At 52.7% G+C, this 17,628-nt stretch overlaps 1 long non-coding RNA gene across 1 annotated transcript in view; it reads right to left on the bottom strand.

Moving 5' to 3' along the window:
• Positions 1–431: 431 nt before the first annotated feature.
• Positions 432–17,628, bottom strand: part of LOC141077383 (uncharacterized) — a 266,364-nt gene continuing 249,167 nt past the window's right edge. The window contains exon 3 of the long non-coding RNA XR_012227545.1: positions 432–895. This is a non-coding gene — a long non-coding RNA (uncharacterized lncRNA). The remainder of the gene's footprint in view (positions 896–17,628) is intronic.

Raw genomic sequence — 17,628 nt, 5'->3', positions numbered from 1 at the left:
ACTTAAGCATTGTTCCTGTTACCCACTGTACACATGTTCAAGACCTAGTAAACAATTTATTTTCATAAACCTGTCTGTCTTCTTCATTGTGGAGTTAGAGGGTCCCAGTGCCTCACAAAACATGGCAGAGCATAGTCTGGAGGTGTCAACAGCTGAATCAAAAATACATGCTCATAACCAGGTACCTGTATGTAGGGTGTTTAGGGACGTAGAAGTAGTGTTGTTCCTTTCACCAGTACACCTTGGTCGGTGCAAATGTCTACGAATTGGTGGAATCATACAAAGACTTAATGAGGCTGATACACCCAGATTAGTGAAGTACCATACTACACAAGGGAAAATTTACATGCAGTATTACTTTTGAGAAGTAGTGCTGTTTTTTTTAAGGGAATCTGAAGATTAAAATGACCCAAAAGAATTGTTTAAACAAATCACTACTTATTAAATGACCCTTTCTAATATATTTATTTAGGAGTGCAACAGTCCAGTTCCTCTAAATACTTATTCACACAAGCTACCTAATCTGTATTCTGTCTTGATAGACATGCAACTGCATGGAAAACAATAATTGATGTCTACAGGGGGCTAGCAGTAGAGGGGGGCACTTGAATTCTGCTTGTTACATGTGATGGGGAATGGAGCACACACAGATTTGAACAACAGTGAAAAGAACTGAATAAAATAAAGTAAGCAAAGAGATGTGCTACTAACTTGGAATTATGACTGCGGTACAAAGTGGTCTTATAGTTGTACTACGTTATGTAAACTGTGGCAAAATAAAATTCTGTAGGCGCATCCATTCCATGACTTTCATGAAATAGCACAACGATTCACATCTCAAGCTCCATTCACATTTTGTTCTTGCATTCACCACCTTTTCGAAAGTTGGATGACACTATAACAATAAGATCGAAATAAAATCAAAGGCATAAGGAATGGAACTAGAAGAACAGAGAACTTACAGAAAGTTGTAACAAAATAAGTATAAACAGCATTTTAGGTTTAAAAGACAAAACTTTCTGTCACGCCGCCTCTGCATACTCACCCGGCCTCCGGTCCCACGCCGCAGCCCCCCGCCGCCCGACAGCCACGGCGGTCCCTTCTGACAGGCTCGTGGCCGACGGGGTCTCTGCATGCAATGCGCATGCGCCATAGGCCGCGGCCGTGCCTCCCTCCTGTTAATTGTGCTCCGGCATTGCCCTGACCCGGAAGCACCTACTGACCAATGGCAGACCAGACAGGGCCATATCAGGCTGTTCACCCCTGAGGGAGGCGCCTGATCGTTGTGTTTGCTAGCACACTGGGCCCTGCTTCTGGGTCGCCCTCCCAGGGCTGTGGGGATACTCGGTACCGGGCCCGATGAGCTTCAATGGGAGATGTCACGGTAGCTGGGAACTGGCCCGTGGCCCTGGGCACCCATTATAAAAGGGGAAAGTTTATGAATGATTCGTGACGCCACCTGTGGTGTTCGGCAATGAAGATGTTAAGCCGACACTGCAGACAGATCCTCTGGGACTGATGGTGTGGTGCAGCAATGATGTTATAGCCCTCCACAGGCAGGGCTGTAGTCCCAGGGCAGAGTAGGTGAAGTGACACTTAGATGGTGTAGTGTCGGGCGCAAGGGATGTAGCAGTGCTGGGTGGGTTGGCGCAGGAATAAGTGGAGGACACCAGGGCATGTTGTTCCAAAGCGTTACTCACAGTCTGTTGCAGGTACAGGTGCCCGCATCCGTGCCGTGTCCTCCAGGTCAGGAGCCCAGCCAACTTCCAGGCAAGATGAAGCACTCCTTTCCAACACTCCGCCAACATATGTGCCTTTTCTGAACGTCTCCCTCTTAGCGCCTTTAGTGAAGTACTCACAGTACTGAGTTACACTGGAGTTCCTCCTGTCAGAAGTTCTTAGAACTCTACTTGTACGGCAGACAGCTGTAGACTGCTTCGGGGACTCCTTACTACCTAGTTCCGGCTCTCTCTTACGTTGCTGTTGTGCCCCCAAGTCTTGTGTGGGAATAAAGTGGTGACAACTTCTATTCCTCCGGTGTCTGCTGCAGGACCATTAGTATCCGTACAACCTCGGGGACCGGACCCCGGCCTTGCGCTTAGGACTTGAGAAGGGTTCTCGCTTCCAACCCTGATCCTTAGTTCTCCTATTCACAAACAAGAAGTATTCAGCTCACCCCTCTTCACTCCTGATCACACCTCCGACGCACGGAAACACCCTGACCCGGGTGTATAGTGCCTGCACAACATAAAGAAGGATTTTTCCAGCGTCTCCAGGAGATAAAATAATAATTGCTTTATTGAGAATATAAAATCTTCATACCATCAGGTAAAAACGACATAAAGAGGCGTATGGAGGGGAGCAATTTCCTACGCGTTTCACCCTAAGAGGGCTTAATCATGGAATGCCTTAGTTCTCCTATTCTCCTTACGTTCCATGCTAATCCTTCTTCCCAATGGAGAATCAAGCTTCCTTTCTCTGTCTCTTTCCTGTGCCAGCAGACCCAGATCACTGTGGCCTGCTGCAGCACTTCCTTCTTCCATCCCTCTTCCGGGGATCTTCTCTGTCTCACTCTCTGTCCTTCTAAATCCTCACTCACTGACTGACTGACTGACAGACTCAACTCTTCCCGCTCTTTGATATAAACGCAGCTCCACCCACCTCCCAGCACGTTTCGTGTTCCAAGTAGGGAGCCACCAAGGGGTGCTATGCTACACTCCAAGCAGGGAGCCGCCGAAGGTGCTTTGCTACACTACTTTGTGGTGTGGGGTGCAGATGTTGGAGTGTGGTCAGGAGTCTCCACCTTACCTGGATGGTGGGGCACCATACCTCAGGAGGAGGTGCAGTACCTCTGTGGTGATTGAACCCACAGGGGCGCCACTCTTCCTCATGTGCTCTCTGCAGTCTTGCAGTCCTGTCTTCAGTGATTCCAGCAGTAGCCTCGCAGTCCTGCCATCCGTGGTCCCTGCAGTATCCTCGCAGTCCGGTGCTCCGTGGGCCCAGCTATCTACACTCCAGTCCTGCCTCCTGTGTTCCTGCTCCATCCAGCTATCCACACTCCAGTCCTACAGTCCTACTCCAGTCCTGCATCCCATGTTCCTGCTCCATCCTGTGTTCTATGCTTCAGTCCTGCACTCCTACTCCAGTCCATCCTGAGCCGCCCCTCTCGGTACCGGCTATCATGGTACCCGAACTTCTGGGCCTGCTCCTAATGATCCCTGTATAGGGGTCGGCTCCACCTGGCAGCTCGCCTGGGGCCCCTCGGTGCCACGGTCCAGAGGGTCCACTCTTGGAGATCCCACTTCTGACCAGCCATGGTAACACTTTCCTTAGTCATGGTTCTGCTACCTATTAATATTCATATTTAATCCAGATTAGCAAGTGCATCCCATAGATTGTAAGCTTGCGAGCAGGACCCTCATTCCCCTTGGTATCTGTTTTGATCTATGTGATTATTGTTATGCTGTAATGTCTACTGTCTGTACAAGTCCCCTCTAAAATGTAAAGTGCTGCTGAATATGTCGGCACTATAGAAATAAAATTATATATACACAGTATATAATTGTAAAGGAATGACATTCTCCGATTCCACTCAAGATTCGGAAAGACCTTAAATTGCCAATTAATACTGTTTAACCCCCTTCACCACCTTATGAATTTCCATTTTTGCGCTCTCTTTTTTTGATTCCCTTATTCCCAGAGTCATAACTTTTTTTTTTAATGTGAATATGGCCACATGAGGGCTTGTGTTTTGCAAGATGAGTTGTACTTTTGACTTACACCATTGGCTTTACCATATATAGTGGGGGAAAAAGGTAGTTAGTCAGCCACCAATTGTGCAAGTTCTTCCACTTAAAAAGATGCGAGAGGTATGTAATTGACTTCATAGGTAGACCACAACTATGAGAGTCAAAATGAGAAAACAAATCCAGAAAATCACCTTGTCTGATTTGGCAAGATTTATTTTGCAAATTATGGTGAAAAATAAGTATTTGGTCACCTAAAAACATGCAAGATTTCTGGCTCTCACAGACCTGTAACTTCTTAAGAAGCTCCTCTGTCCTCCACTCATTACCTGTAGTAATGGCACCTGTTTGAACTTGTTATCAGTATAAAAGACAACCTCAAACAGTCACACTCCAAACTCCACTATAGTGAAGACCGAAGAGCTGTCAAAGGACACCAGAAATGAAATTGTAGGCCTGCACCAGGCTGGGAAGACTGAATCGGCAATAGGCAAGCAGCTTGGTGTGATGAAATCAACTGTGGGAGCAATAATAAGAAAATGGAAGACATACAAGACCACTGATAATCTCCCTCAATCTGGGGCTCCATGCAAGATCTCACCCCATGGGGTCAAAATAATTACAAGAACGGTGAGTAAAAATCCCAGAACCACAGGAAGGGACCTATTGAATGACCTGCTGGGACCACCATAACAAAGGCTACCATCAGTAACACACTACGCTGCCAGGGGCTCAAATCCTGCAGCGCCAGATGTATCCCCCTGCTTAAGCAAGTACATGTCCAGGCCCGTCTGAAGCTTGCTAGAGAGAATTTGGATTATCCAGAAGACTATTGGGAGAATGTCATATGGTTTGATGAAACCAAAGTAGAACTGTTTAGTAGAAACAAAACTCGTCATATTTGGAGGAGACAGAATGCTGAGTTGCATACAAAGAACACCATACCTACTGTGAAGCATGGGGGTGGCAACATCATGCTTTGGGGTTGTTTCTCTGCAAAGGGACCAGGACGACTGATCCGGGTACATGAAAGAATGAAAGGGGCCATGTATCGTGAGATTTTGAGTGCAAACCTCCTTCCATCAGCAAGGGCATTGAAGATGAAACGTGGATGGGTCTTTCAGCATGATAATGATCCCAAGCACACTGCCAGGGCAACGAAGGAGTGGCTTCGAAAGAAGCATATTAAGGTCCTGGAGTGGCCTAGCCTGTCCCCATATCTCAACCCCATAGAAAACCTTTTGAGGGATTTGAAAGTCCATGTTGCCTAGTGACAGGCCCAAAACATCACTGCTCTAGAGGAGATATGCATGGAGAAATGGGCCAACTTACCACCAACAGTGTGTGCCAACCTTGTGAAGACTTACAGGAAACATTTGACCTCAGTCATTACCAACAAAGAATATATAACAAAATATTAAGATGAACTTTTGTTAATGACCAAATACTTATTTTCCACCATAATTTTAAAAGTAAATCTTGCCAAATCAGACAAAGTGATTTTCTGGATTTGTTTTCTCACTTTGACACTTGTCATTTTGGTCTGCCTATGATGTGAATTACAGGCCTCATCTTTTCAAGTGGGAGAACTTGCACAATTGGTGGCTGACTAAGTACCTATTTCCCCCCACTGTAGTGTACTTGAAAACGGAAAAAAAAAATTCCAAGTGTGGTGAGATTGAAAAAACAAAAAACGTGCAATTCCAAATGTTTAGTGTTTTTTTTTAAATTTACCATGTTCACTAACTGCTAGAAATGACCTGGGAATATAATTCTCCAGGTTAGTATGAGTTCGTAAATAGCAAACGTATAGGTTCTTTTTTATTTAAGTGGAAAATAGTCCCCCTAGGATACTTGAAGCTGCGATCATCCGATCAAGTGTGCCAAATCATGATCTCTTATGAACCCCAGCCACAGCCCAGCAATCATAAGAAATTTACAATGACAGGCCGGTGGGTCTTCTGCAGCGCCTTGACGACTGTCATGACAACCCATTGGCACCCCATGATCACATGACAGGGGCATCAAAGGGCGGGTCTCGTGACACGCTTCCGCCCAGCGCATGTTAAATGTCGTTGTCGGAGATTGACAATGGCACTTAACATGTTAACATCCGTCACAGCTGATCAGGTCAGCTGTTATGTGCAGGGAAAGATGTGGCCTCCATGCCGGCGCCCACTTCAAATGTAGGGACATGACCTTGGACATACAGGTGCATCTAACAAAATTAGAATATCATAAAAAAGTTAATTATGGTGCTTGAACCTCTAGGTTCAAGCAACATATTGTAATTAGATTTCTTATATTTATAGTGCTTTGAAGAAAGCACTATCATGTAATGCGAACGCTGCTAACTTCTTCTTATTATAGTGGTTTGAAAAAACCACTATATTGTAATCCGAACGCTGCTAACTTATTATAGTGGTTTGAAAAAACCACTATCTTGTAATCCGAACGCTGCTAACTTATTCTTCTTCTTCTTATTACAGTGGTTTGAAAAAACCACTATATTGTAATCCGAACGCTGCTAACTTATTCTTCTTCTTATTATTAAGTTGATTTCCGCAATTAATACGGCCCGAACCGCTACACGCACAGACTCCGTTGAGGTGTCGTTTCGAAGCCAGTGTCCATGAGAGGTGTGCTAAGTATTTTTCGTGTCGATCGGATTTGTAGTTTTTGCGCAATTTGCGTTTGAAAATTTTTTTTCCCGTCATTGGAATGCACTGTCTCAATGCATTTGAATGGGAAATGGCAAAACATGCCCTGAGGCGATTGAAATGGCAGTTGAGCTCATTGATATGCGCAGGCAGACCCAGTTACTATGCCAACGCCTACAAACGTCACATGACCTCTCCAAGACAGAGCTTCTGCCATATAATATCAGCTCTTAAAGCAAAACCCACACCACAAATGCAAATCTAGCTTCATCACATGACACTTGCCCCTGAGAGAGAATGTGCGCCAAAGTGGATTTAGAAGCCCAGTGAGCCACCCTGGCTCTTAAAGGGCCGACGCGCCAAAGTGATTCTTAAAGAGCCGGCGCACCAAAATGAGTCTTAAAGGGCCGGCGCGCCAAATCGAAAGCTGAGTGACCCAAGGCTCCAAATCGGAGGCTGATAGACCCTGGCCTACAAAAAGGAGGCTGAGCCACCCTGGCATCCAAATTGGACCCAGAGTGGCCCCGCCCACCAAATCGGACCCAGAGTGGCCCCGCCCACCAAATCAGACCCAGAGTGGCCCCAACCACAAAATCGGACCCTGAGGGGCCCGGCCACAAAATCGGACCCTCACGGGCCCCGGCCACAAAATCGGACCCTCACAGGCCCCGGCCACAAAATCGGACCCTGAGGGGCCCCGGCCATAAAATCGGACCCTGAGGGGCCCCACCTACAAAAATTGAACCCTGAGGGGCCCCAACCACAAAATCGGACCCTGAGGGGCCCCATCCACAAAATCGGATCCTGAGGGGCCCCACCCACAATATCGGACCCTGAGGGGCCCCACCCACAAAATCAGACCCTGAGGGGCCCGGTCACAAAATTGGATCCTGAGGGGCCCCAACCACAAAATCGTTCCCTGAGGGGCCCCAACCACAAAATTGGAACCTGAGGGGCCCCACCCACAAAATTGGACCCTGAGGGGCCCCACCCACAAAATTGGACCCTGAGGGGCCCCACCCACAAAATTGGACCCTGAGAGGCCCCGGCCAAAAAATTGGACCCTGAGGGGCCCCACCCACAAAATTGGACCCTGAGGGGCCCCGGCCACAAAATCGGACCCTGAGGGACCCTGGCCACAAAATCAGACCCTGAGGGGCCCTCACCCACAAAATCGTACCCTGAGGGTATCCGGCCACAAAATCAGACCCTGAGGGTCCCCAGCCACAACATTGGACCCTGAGGGGCCCCACTCACAAAATCGGACCCTGAGGGGCCCAGCCCACCAAATCGAACCCTGAGTGGCCCCCGTCCACCAATTCGGACCCTAAGGGGCCCCACCCACAAAATCGGACCCTGAGGTGCCCCGGCCACAAAATCAGACCCAGAGGGGCCCCACCCACAAAATCGGGCCCTGAGGGGTCCCACCCACAAAATCGGACCCTGAGGCCAAAGTGGCCCCTGAGAGGCACCCACAGTTAAAACGGATCCTGAGTTGAAAGTCTTGCAGGGGCAGCAGCCAGGTCTCTCTTAAAGGGGCAGCCCGAGCACCATTTCAAACCACTATCTGTACTTCCTTCAGGAAATACACATCTAGTTATAGTGGTTTGAAAAAACCACTATATTGTAATCCGAACGCTGCTAACTTCTTCTTCTTCTTCTTCTTCTTATTTTCCAGTTGATTTCCGCAATTAATGCGGCCCGAACCGCTACACGCACAGACTCTGTTGAGGTGTCGTTTCGAAGCCAGCGTCCATGAGAGGTGTGCTAAGTATTTTTCGTGTCGATCGGATTTGTAGTTTTTGCGCAATTTGCGTTTGAAAATTTTTTTTCCCGTCATTGGAATGCACTGTCTCCAATGCTTTTCAATGGGAAGCTTAAAACATGCCCTGAGGCGATTGAAATGGCAGTTGAGCTCATTGATATGCGCAGGCAGAACCAGTTACTATGCCAACGCCTACGAACGTCACAGGACAGAGCTTCTGCCACATAATATCAGCTCTTAAAGTGAAACCCACAGCACAAATGCAAATCTAGCTTCATCACATGACGCATGCCCCTGAGAGAATGTGCGCCAAAGTGGATTTAGAAGCCCAGTGAGCCACCCTGGCTCTTAAAGGGCCGACGTGCCAAAGTGATTCTTAAAGGGCCGGCGCACCGAAATGAGTCTTAAAGGGCCGGCGCGCCAAATCGAAAGCTGAGTGACCCCGGCCTCCAAATCGGAGGCTGAGCCACCCCGGCCTCCAAATCGGAGGCTGAGCCACCCTGGCCTCCAAATCGGACCCAGTGTGGCCCCGCTAAAAAAATCAGACCCAGAGTGGCACAGCCCACCAAATCGGATCCTGAGGGGCCCAGCCCACCAAATCAGACTCCGATTGGCCCCGCCCACGAAATCGGACCCAGAGTGACCCCGCCCAGCAAATCGGACCCAGAGGGGCCCCGCCCACCAAATCGGACCCAGAGTGACCCCGCCCATCAAATCGGACCATGAAGGGCCCCACCAACCAAATCGGACCCAGAGGGGCCCCGCCCACCAAGTAGGACCATGAGGGGTACCGCCCACTAAATCGGACGCAGAGTGGCCCCGCCCACCAAATTGGACCCAGGGGGCTCCACCGATAAAATCAGACCCTGAGGGGCCCCAACCACAAAATCGGACCCCGAGAGATCCCGGCCACAAAATCGGACCCTGAGTGGCCCCGGCCACAAAATCGGACCCTGAGGGGCCCCACCCACAAAATCGGACCCTGAGGGGCCCCACCCGCAAAATCGGACCCTGAGGGGCCCCACCAGCAAATTGGACCCTGAGGGGCCCCACCCGCAAAATCGGACCCTGAGGGGCCCCACCCGCAAAATCGGACCCTGAGGGGCCCCACCCGCAAAATCGGACCCTGAGGGGCCCCGGCCACAAAATCGGACCCTGAGGGGCCCCGGCCACAAAATCGGACCCTGAGGGGCCCCGGCCACAAAATCAGACCCTGAGGCCAAAGTGGCCCCTGAGAGGCACCCACACTTAAAACGGATCCTGAGTTGAAAGTCTTGCAGGTGCAGCAGGCAAGTCTCTCTTAAAGGGGAAGCCCGGGCACCATTTCAAACCACTATCTGTACTTCCTTCAGGAAATACACATCTAGTATTATTATTATTATTATTATTCAGTTGATTTCCGCAATTAATGCGGCCCGAACCGCTACACGCACAGACTCCGTTGAGGTGTCGTTTCAAAGCCAGCGTCCATGAGAGGTGTGCTAAGTATTTTTCGTGTCGATCGGATTTGTAGTTTTTGCGCAATTTGCGTTTGAAAATTTTTTTTCCCGTCATTGGAATGCACTGTCTCAATGCATTTGAATGGGAAACTTAAAACGTGCCCTGAGGCGATTGAAATGGCAGTAAAGCTCATTGATATGCGCAGGCACACCCAGTTACTATGCCAACGCCTACGAACGTCAAATGACTCCCCCAGGACAGAGCTTCTGCCACATAATATCAGCTCTTAAAGCGAAGCCCACAGCACAAATGCAAATCTAGCTTCATAACATGACGCTTGCCCCTGAGAGTGTGCGCTAAAGTGCGCCCCCGCCCACCAAATCGGACCCTAAGGGGCCCCGCCCACCAAATCGGACCCTAAGGGGCCCCGCCCACCAAATCGGACCCTAAGGGGCCCCGCCCACCAAATCGGACCCTGAGGGGCCCCGCCCACCAAATCGGACCCTGAGGGGCCCCGGCCACAAAATCGGACCCTGAGGGGCCCCGGCCACCATTTCAAGCCCTGAGGAGCCCAGGCCACCGAATCGGATCCTGAGGGGCCCCACCGACTAAATCAGACCCTGAGGGGCCCCACAGGCCAACGTGGCCCCTGAGAGGCACCCACAGTTAAAACGAATCCTGAGTTGAAAGTCTTGCAGGGGCAGCAGGCAAGTCTCTCTAAAAGGGGCAGCCCGGGCTCCATTTCAAAGCACTATCTGTACTTCCTTCAGGAAATACACATCTAGTTATAGTGGTTTGAAAAAAACCACTATATTGTAATCCGAACGCTGCTAACTTATTCTTCTTCTTCTTATTATTATTATTATTAAGTTGATTTCCGCAATTAATACAGCCCGAACCGCTACACGCACAGACGTCGCTGAGGTGTTGTTTCGAAGCCAGCGTCCACGAGAGGTGTGCTAAGTATTTTTCGTGTTGATCGGATTTGTAGTTTTTACGCAATTTGCGTTTGAAAATTTTTTTTCCCGTCATTGGAATGCACTGGCTCCAATGCTTTTCAATGGGTAATGGCAAAACGTGCCCTGAGGCGATTGAAATGGCAGTTGAGCTCATTGATATGCGCAGGCAGACCCAGTTACTATGCCAACGCCTACGAACGTCACATGACATCCCAAGGACAGAGATTCTGCCACATAATATCAGCTCTTAAAGTGAAACCCACAGCACAAATGCAAATCTAGCTTCATCACATGACACATGCCCCTGAGATAGAATGTGCGACAAAGTGGATTTAGAAACCCAGTGAGCCACCCTGGCTCTTAAAGGGCCGACGTGCCACAGTGATTCTTAAAGGGCCAGCGCACCGAAATGAGTCTTAAAGGGCCGGCGTGCCAAATCGAAAGCTGAGTGACCCCGGCCTCCAAATCGGAGGCTGAGCCACCCCGGCCTCCAAATCGAAGGCTGAACCACCCCGGCCTCCAAATCGGACCCAGTGTGACCCCGCTCAAAAAAAAAGACCCAGACTAGCACAGCCCACCAAATCGGACCCTGAAGGGCCACGCCCACCAAATCGGAACCTGAGGGGCCCCGCCCACCAAATCGGAACCTGAGGAGCCCCGCCCACCAAATCGGACCCAGATTGACCCCGCCCACCAAATCGGACCCCGAGGAGCCCCGCCCACCAAATCGGACCCAGATTGACCCCACCCACCAAATCAGACCCTGAAGGGCCCCGCCCACCAAATCGGACCCAGAGGGGCCCCGCCCACCAAATCGGACCCTGAAGGGCCCCGCCCACCAAATCGGACCCAGAGGGGCCCCGCCCACCAAATCGGTCCCAGGGGGCCCCGCCCACGAAATCGGACCATGAGGGGCCCCGCCCACCAAATCAGACCATGAGGGGCACTGCCCACTAAATCGGACCATGAGGTGCACCGCCCACCAAAATGGACCCAGGGGGCTCAACCCACAAAATCAGACCCTAAGGGGCCCCACCCACAAAATCGGACCCTGAGTGGGCCCGGCCACAAAATCAGACCCTGAGGGGCCCCAACCACAAAATCAGACCCTGAGGGGCCCCAACCACAAAATCGGACCCCGAGTGGCCCCGCCCAACAAATCAGACCCAGAGTGGCCCCACCCACATAATCGGACCCTGAGGGGCCCCATCCACAAAATTGGACCTTGATGAGCCCCGGCTACAAAATCGGGCCCTGAAGGGCCCCACCCACAAAATTGGACCATGAGGGGCCCCACCCACAAAATCAGACCCTGAGGGGCCCCGGCCACAAAATCGGACCCTGAGGGGCCCCATCCACAAAATCGGACCCTGAGGGGCTCCGGCCACAAAATCGGATCCTGAGGGGCCCCGGCCACAAAATCGGGACCCTGAGGCCAAAGTGGCCTCTGAGAGGCACCCATATTTAAAACGGATCCTGAGTTGAAAGTCTTGCAGGGGCAGCAGGCAAGTCTCTCTTAAAGGGGCAGCCCAGGCACCATTTCAAACCACTATCTGTACTTCCTTCAGGAAATACACATCTAGTATTTATATTGTAATCCGAACGTTGCTAACTTAAAATTCAGTTGATTTCTGCAATTAATGTGGCCCGAACTGCTACACGCACAGAATCCATTGAGGCGTCGTTTCGAAGCCATCGTTCACGAGTGATGTGCTAAGTATTTTTCGTGTCGATTGGATTTGTAGTTTTTGCGCAATTTGCGTTTGAAATTTTTTTTCCCCGTTATTGGAATGCATTGTCTCCATGCATTTCAATGGGAAAATTTTGCCATAGGAAAACATTGGGCAGTCGTGAGGTGATTCAAATGGCAGTTAAGCTCATTGATATGCGCAGGCAGACCCAGTTACTATGCCAACGCCTACGAACTTTACATGACCCCAACAGGGCCGGTGCACCAAAATGAGTCTTAAAGGGCCGGTGCGCCAAATCGAAAGCTGATTGACCACAGGCTCTAAATCGGAGGCTGATTGACCACGGCCTACAAAACAGACCTAGAGTGGCCCCGCCCACCAAATCGGACTTTGAGGGGCCCCGCGCCATCAAATCTGACCCAGAGAGGCCCCGTCCACCAATTCGAGCCCTGAGGAGCCCAGGCCACTGAATCGGATCCTGAGGGGCCCCACTCACCAAATCAGACCCTGAGGGGCCCCACATGCCAAAGTGACCTCTGAGAGGCACCCACAGTTGAAACGGATCCTGAGTTGAAAGTCTTGCAGGGGCAGCAGGCAAGTCTCTCTTAAAGGGGCAGCCCGGGCACCATTTCAAACCACTATCTGTACTTCCTTCAGGAAATACACATCTAGTTATAGTGGTTTGAAAAAACCACTATATTGTAATCCGAATGCTGCTAACTTATTATAGTGGTTTGAAAAAAACCACTATATTGTAATCCGAACGCTGCTAACTTATTCTTCTTATTATAGTGGTTTGAAAAAACCACTATATTGTAATCCGAACGCTGCTAACTTATTCTTCTTCTTATTATTATTAAGTTGATTTCCGCAATTAATACAGCCCGAACCGCTACACGCACAGACGCCGTTGAGGTGTTGTTTCGAAGCCAGCGTCCATGAGATGTGTGCTAAGTATTTTTCGTGTCGATCGGATTTGTAGTTTTTGCGCAATTTGCGTTTGAAAATTTTTTTTCCCGTCATTGGAATGCACTGGCTCCAATGCTTTTCAATGGGTAATGGCAAAACGTGCCCTGAGGCGATTGAAATGGCAGTTGAGCTCATTGATATGCGCAGGCAGACCCAGTTACTATGCCAACGCCTACGAACGTCACATGACATCCCAAGGACAGAGATTCTGCCACATAATATCAGCTCTTAAAGTGAAACCCACAGCACAAATGCAAATCTAGCTTCATCACATGACACATGCCCCTGAGATAGAATGTGCGACAAAGTGGATTTAGAAACCCAGTGAGCCACCCTGGCTCTTAAAGGGCCGACGTGCCACAGTGATTCTTAAAGGGCCAGCGCACCGAAATGAGTCTTAAAGGGCCGGCGCGCCAAATCGAAAGCTGAGTGACCCCGGCCTCCAAATCGGAGGCTGAGCCACCCCGGCCTCCAAATCGGAGGCTGAACCACCCCGGCCTCCAAATCGGAGGTTGAGCCACCCTGGCCTCCAAATCGGACCCAGTGTGGCCCCGCTCAAAAAATCAGACCCAGAGTAGCACAGCCCACCAAATCGGACCCTGAGGAGCCTTGCCCACCAAATCAGACCCTGAGAAGCCGCGCCCACCAAATCGGACCCAGAGTGACCCCGCCCACCAAATCGAACCCTGAAGGGCCCCGCCCATCAAATCGGACCCTGAGGGGCCCCGCCCACCAAATCGGAACCTGAGGGGCCCCGCCCACCAAATCGGAACCTGAGGAGCCCCGCCCACCAAATCGGTCCCAGGGGGCCCCGCCCACCAAATCGGACCATGAGGGGCCTCGCCCACCAAATCAGACCATGAGGGGCACCGCCCACTAAATCGGACCATGAGGGGCACCACCCACCAAAATGGACCCAGGGGGCTCAACCCACAAAATCAGACCCTAAGGGGCCCCACCCAAAAAATCGGACCCTGAGTGGGCCCGGCCACAAAATCAGACCCTGAGGGGCCCCAACCACAAAATCGGACCCAGAGAGACCCCGGCCACAAAATCGAACCTAGAGGGGCCCCAGTCACAAAATCAGACCATAAGGGGCCCAGGTCACGAAATCGGACCCTGAGGGGCCCCACCCACAAAATCAGACCCTGAGGGGCCCCGCCCACCAAATTAGACCCTGAGAAGCCCCACCCTTAAAATCAGACCCTGAGGGGCCCCAGCCACAAAATCAGACCCTGAGGGGCCCCAGCCACAAAATCGGACTCTGAGGGGCCCCACCCACAAAATCGGACCCTGAGGGGCCCCACCCACAAATCCAGACCCTGAGGGGACCCAGCCACAAAATCGGACCCTGAGAGACCCCGGCCACAAAATCGGACCCTGAGGGGCCCCAACCACAAAATCAGACCCTGAGGGGCCCCAGTCACAAAATAGGACCCTGAGGGGCCCCACCCACAAAATCAGACCCTGAGGGACCCCAGCCACAAAATCAGAACCTGAGGGGCCCCAACCACAAAATCAGAACCTGAGGGGCCCCACCCACAAAATCAGACCATGAGGGACCCCACCCACAAAGTCGGACCCTGAGGGGCCCCGCCCACCAAATTAGACCCTGAGGGGCCCCACCCTCAAAATCGGTCGCTGAGGGGCCCCACCCACAAAATCGGACCCTGAGAGACCCCGGCCACAAAATCGAACCCAGAGGGGCCTCAGTCACAAAATCAGACCCTAAGGGGCCCCGGCCACAAAATTGGACCCTGAGGGGCCTCACTCACAAAATCAGACCCTGAGGGACCCCAGCCACAAAATCGGACCCTGAGGGGCCCCACCCACAAAATCAGACCCTGTGGGGCCCCAGTCACAAAATCGGACCCTGATGGGCTCCAGCCACAAAATCAGACCCTGAGGGGCCCCAGCCACAAAATCGGACCCTGAGGGGCCCCACCCACAAAATCAGACCCTGAGGGGCCCCACCCACAAAATCAGACCCTGAGGAGCCCCACCCACCAAATCAGACCCTGAGAAGCCCCGCCCACCAAATCGGACCCAGAGTGACCCCGCCCACCAAATCGGACCCTGAAGGGCCCCGCCCACCAAATCGGACCCTGAAGGGCCCCGCCCACCAAATCGGAACCTGAGGAGCCCCGCCCACCAAATCGGACCCAGATTGACCCCGCCCACCAAATCGAACCCTGAAGGGCCCCGCCCACCAAATCGGACCCAGAGGGTCCCCGCCCACCAAATCGGACCCTGAAGGGCCTCGCCCACCAAATCGGACCCAGAGGGGCCCCGCCCACCAAATCGGACCCAGGGGGGCCCCGCCCACCAAAATGGACCCAGGGTACTCCACTCACAAAATCGGACCCTGAGGGGCCCTACCCACGAAATCGGACCATGAGGGGCCCCGCCCACCAAATCAGACCATGAGGGGCACTGCCCACTAAATCGGACCATGAGGTGCACCGCCCACCAAAATGGACCCTGAGGGGCACTGCCCACTAAATCGGACCATGAGAAGCCCCACCCTTAAAATCAGACCCTGAGGGGCCCCAGCCACAAAATCAGACCCTGAGGGGCCCCAGCCACAAAATCGGACTCTGAGGGGCCCCACCCACAAAATCGGACCCTGAGGGGCCCCACCCACAAATCCAGACCCTGAGGGGACCCGGCCACAAAATCGGACCCTGAGAGACCCCGGCCACAAAATCGGACCCTGAGGGGCCCCAACCACAAAATCAGACCCTGAGGGGCCCCAGTCACAAAATAGGACCCTGAGGGGCCCCACCCACAAAATCAGACCCTGAGGGACCCCACCCACAAAATCAGAACCTGAGGGGCCCCAACCACAAAATCAGAACCTGAGGGGCCCCACCCACAAAATCAGACCATGAGGGACCCCACCCACAAAGTCGGACCCTGAGGGGCCCCGCCCACCAAATTAGACCCTGAGGGGCCCCACCCTCAAAATCGGTCGCTGAGGGGCCCCACCCACAAAATCGGACCCTGAGAGACCCCGGCCACAAAATCGAACCCAGAGGGGCCTCAGTCACAAAATCAGACCCTAAGGGGCCCCGGCCACAAAATTGGACCCTGAGGGGCCTCACCCACAAAATCAGACCCCAGCCACAAAATCGGACCCTGAGGGGCCCCACCCACAAAATCAGACCCTGTGGGGCCCCAGTCACAAAATCGGACCCTGATGGGCTCCAGCCACAAAATCAGACCCTGAGGGGCCCCAGCCACAAAATCGGACCCTGAGGGGCCCCACCCACAAAATCAGACCCTGAGGGGCCCCACCCACAAAATCGGACCCTGAGGGGCCCCGCCCACCAAATTAGACCCTGAGGGGCCCCACCCTCAAAATCAGACCCTGAGGGGCCACAGCCACAAAATCAGACCATGAGGGGCCCCAGCCACAAAATCGGACCCTGAGGGGCCCCAGCCACAAAATCGGACCCTGAGGGGCCCCACCCACAAAATCTGACCCGGATGGGCCCCACCCACAAATCCAGACCCTGAGGGGCCCCGCCCACTAAATCGGATTCTGAAAGGCCCCAACCACAAAATCGGACCCTGAGGGTCCCCGCTGACCAAATTGAACTTTGAGGGGCCCTGCCCACCAAATCGAACCCCGAGGGATCCCGCCCACCAAATCGAACCCCGAGGGATCCCGCCCACCAAATCGGACCCCGAGGGTCCCCGCCAACCAAATCGGACCCTGAGGGGCCCCACCCACCAAATCGGACTCTGATAGATCCCGCCCACCAAATCAGACCCTGAGGGGCCCAGCTCACCAAATCGGACCCAGAGTGGCCCCGCCCACCAAATCGGACCCAGAGTGGCCCCGCCCACCAAATTGTACCCTGAGGGGCCCAACCTACAAAATCGGACCCTAAGGGGCCCCACCCACAAAATTGGACCCTGAGGGGCCCCGACCACAAAATTGGACCCTGACGGGCCCCACCCACAAAATCCGACCCTGAGGGGATCCGGCCACAACATCGGACCCTGAGTGGCCCCACTCACAAAATCGAACCCTGAGGGGCCCTACCCACAAAATCGGACCCTGAGGGGCCCTACCCACAAAATCAGACCCTGAGGGGCCCCAACCACAAAATCGGACCCTGACGGGCCCCAACCACAAAATCGGACCATGACGGGCCCGGCCACAAAATCAGACCCTGAGGGGCCCCGGCCACAAAATCGGACCCTGAGGGGCCCCGGCCACAAAATCGGACCCTGAGGGGCCCAACCCACAAAATCAGACCCAGAGGGGCCCCGCCCACCAAATTAGACCCTGAGGGGCCCCAGCCACAAAATCAGACCCTGAGGGGCCCCAGCCACAAAATCAGACCCTGAGGGGCCCCAGCCACAAAATCAGACCCTGAGGGGCCCCAA

The sequence above is a fragment of the Dendrobates tinctorius genome, unplaced genomic scaffold, assembly GCF_039654945.1.
Source record: "Dendrobates tinctorius isolate UK_male_01 unplaced genomic scaffold, ASM3965494v1 ptg000015l, whole genome shotgun sequence".
Classification (NCBI taxonomy): domain Eukaryota; kingdom Metazoa; phylum Chordata; class Amphibia; order Anura; family Dendrobatidae; genus Dendrobates; species Dendrobates tinctorius.
The sequence above is the reverse complement of the archived record's forward strand: the minus strand, read 5'-3'. Positions and strand labels throughout refer to the sequence as shown.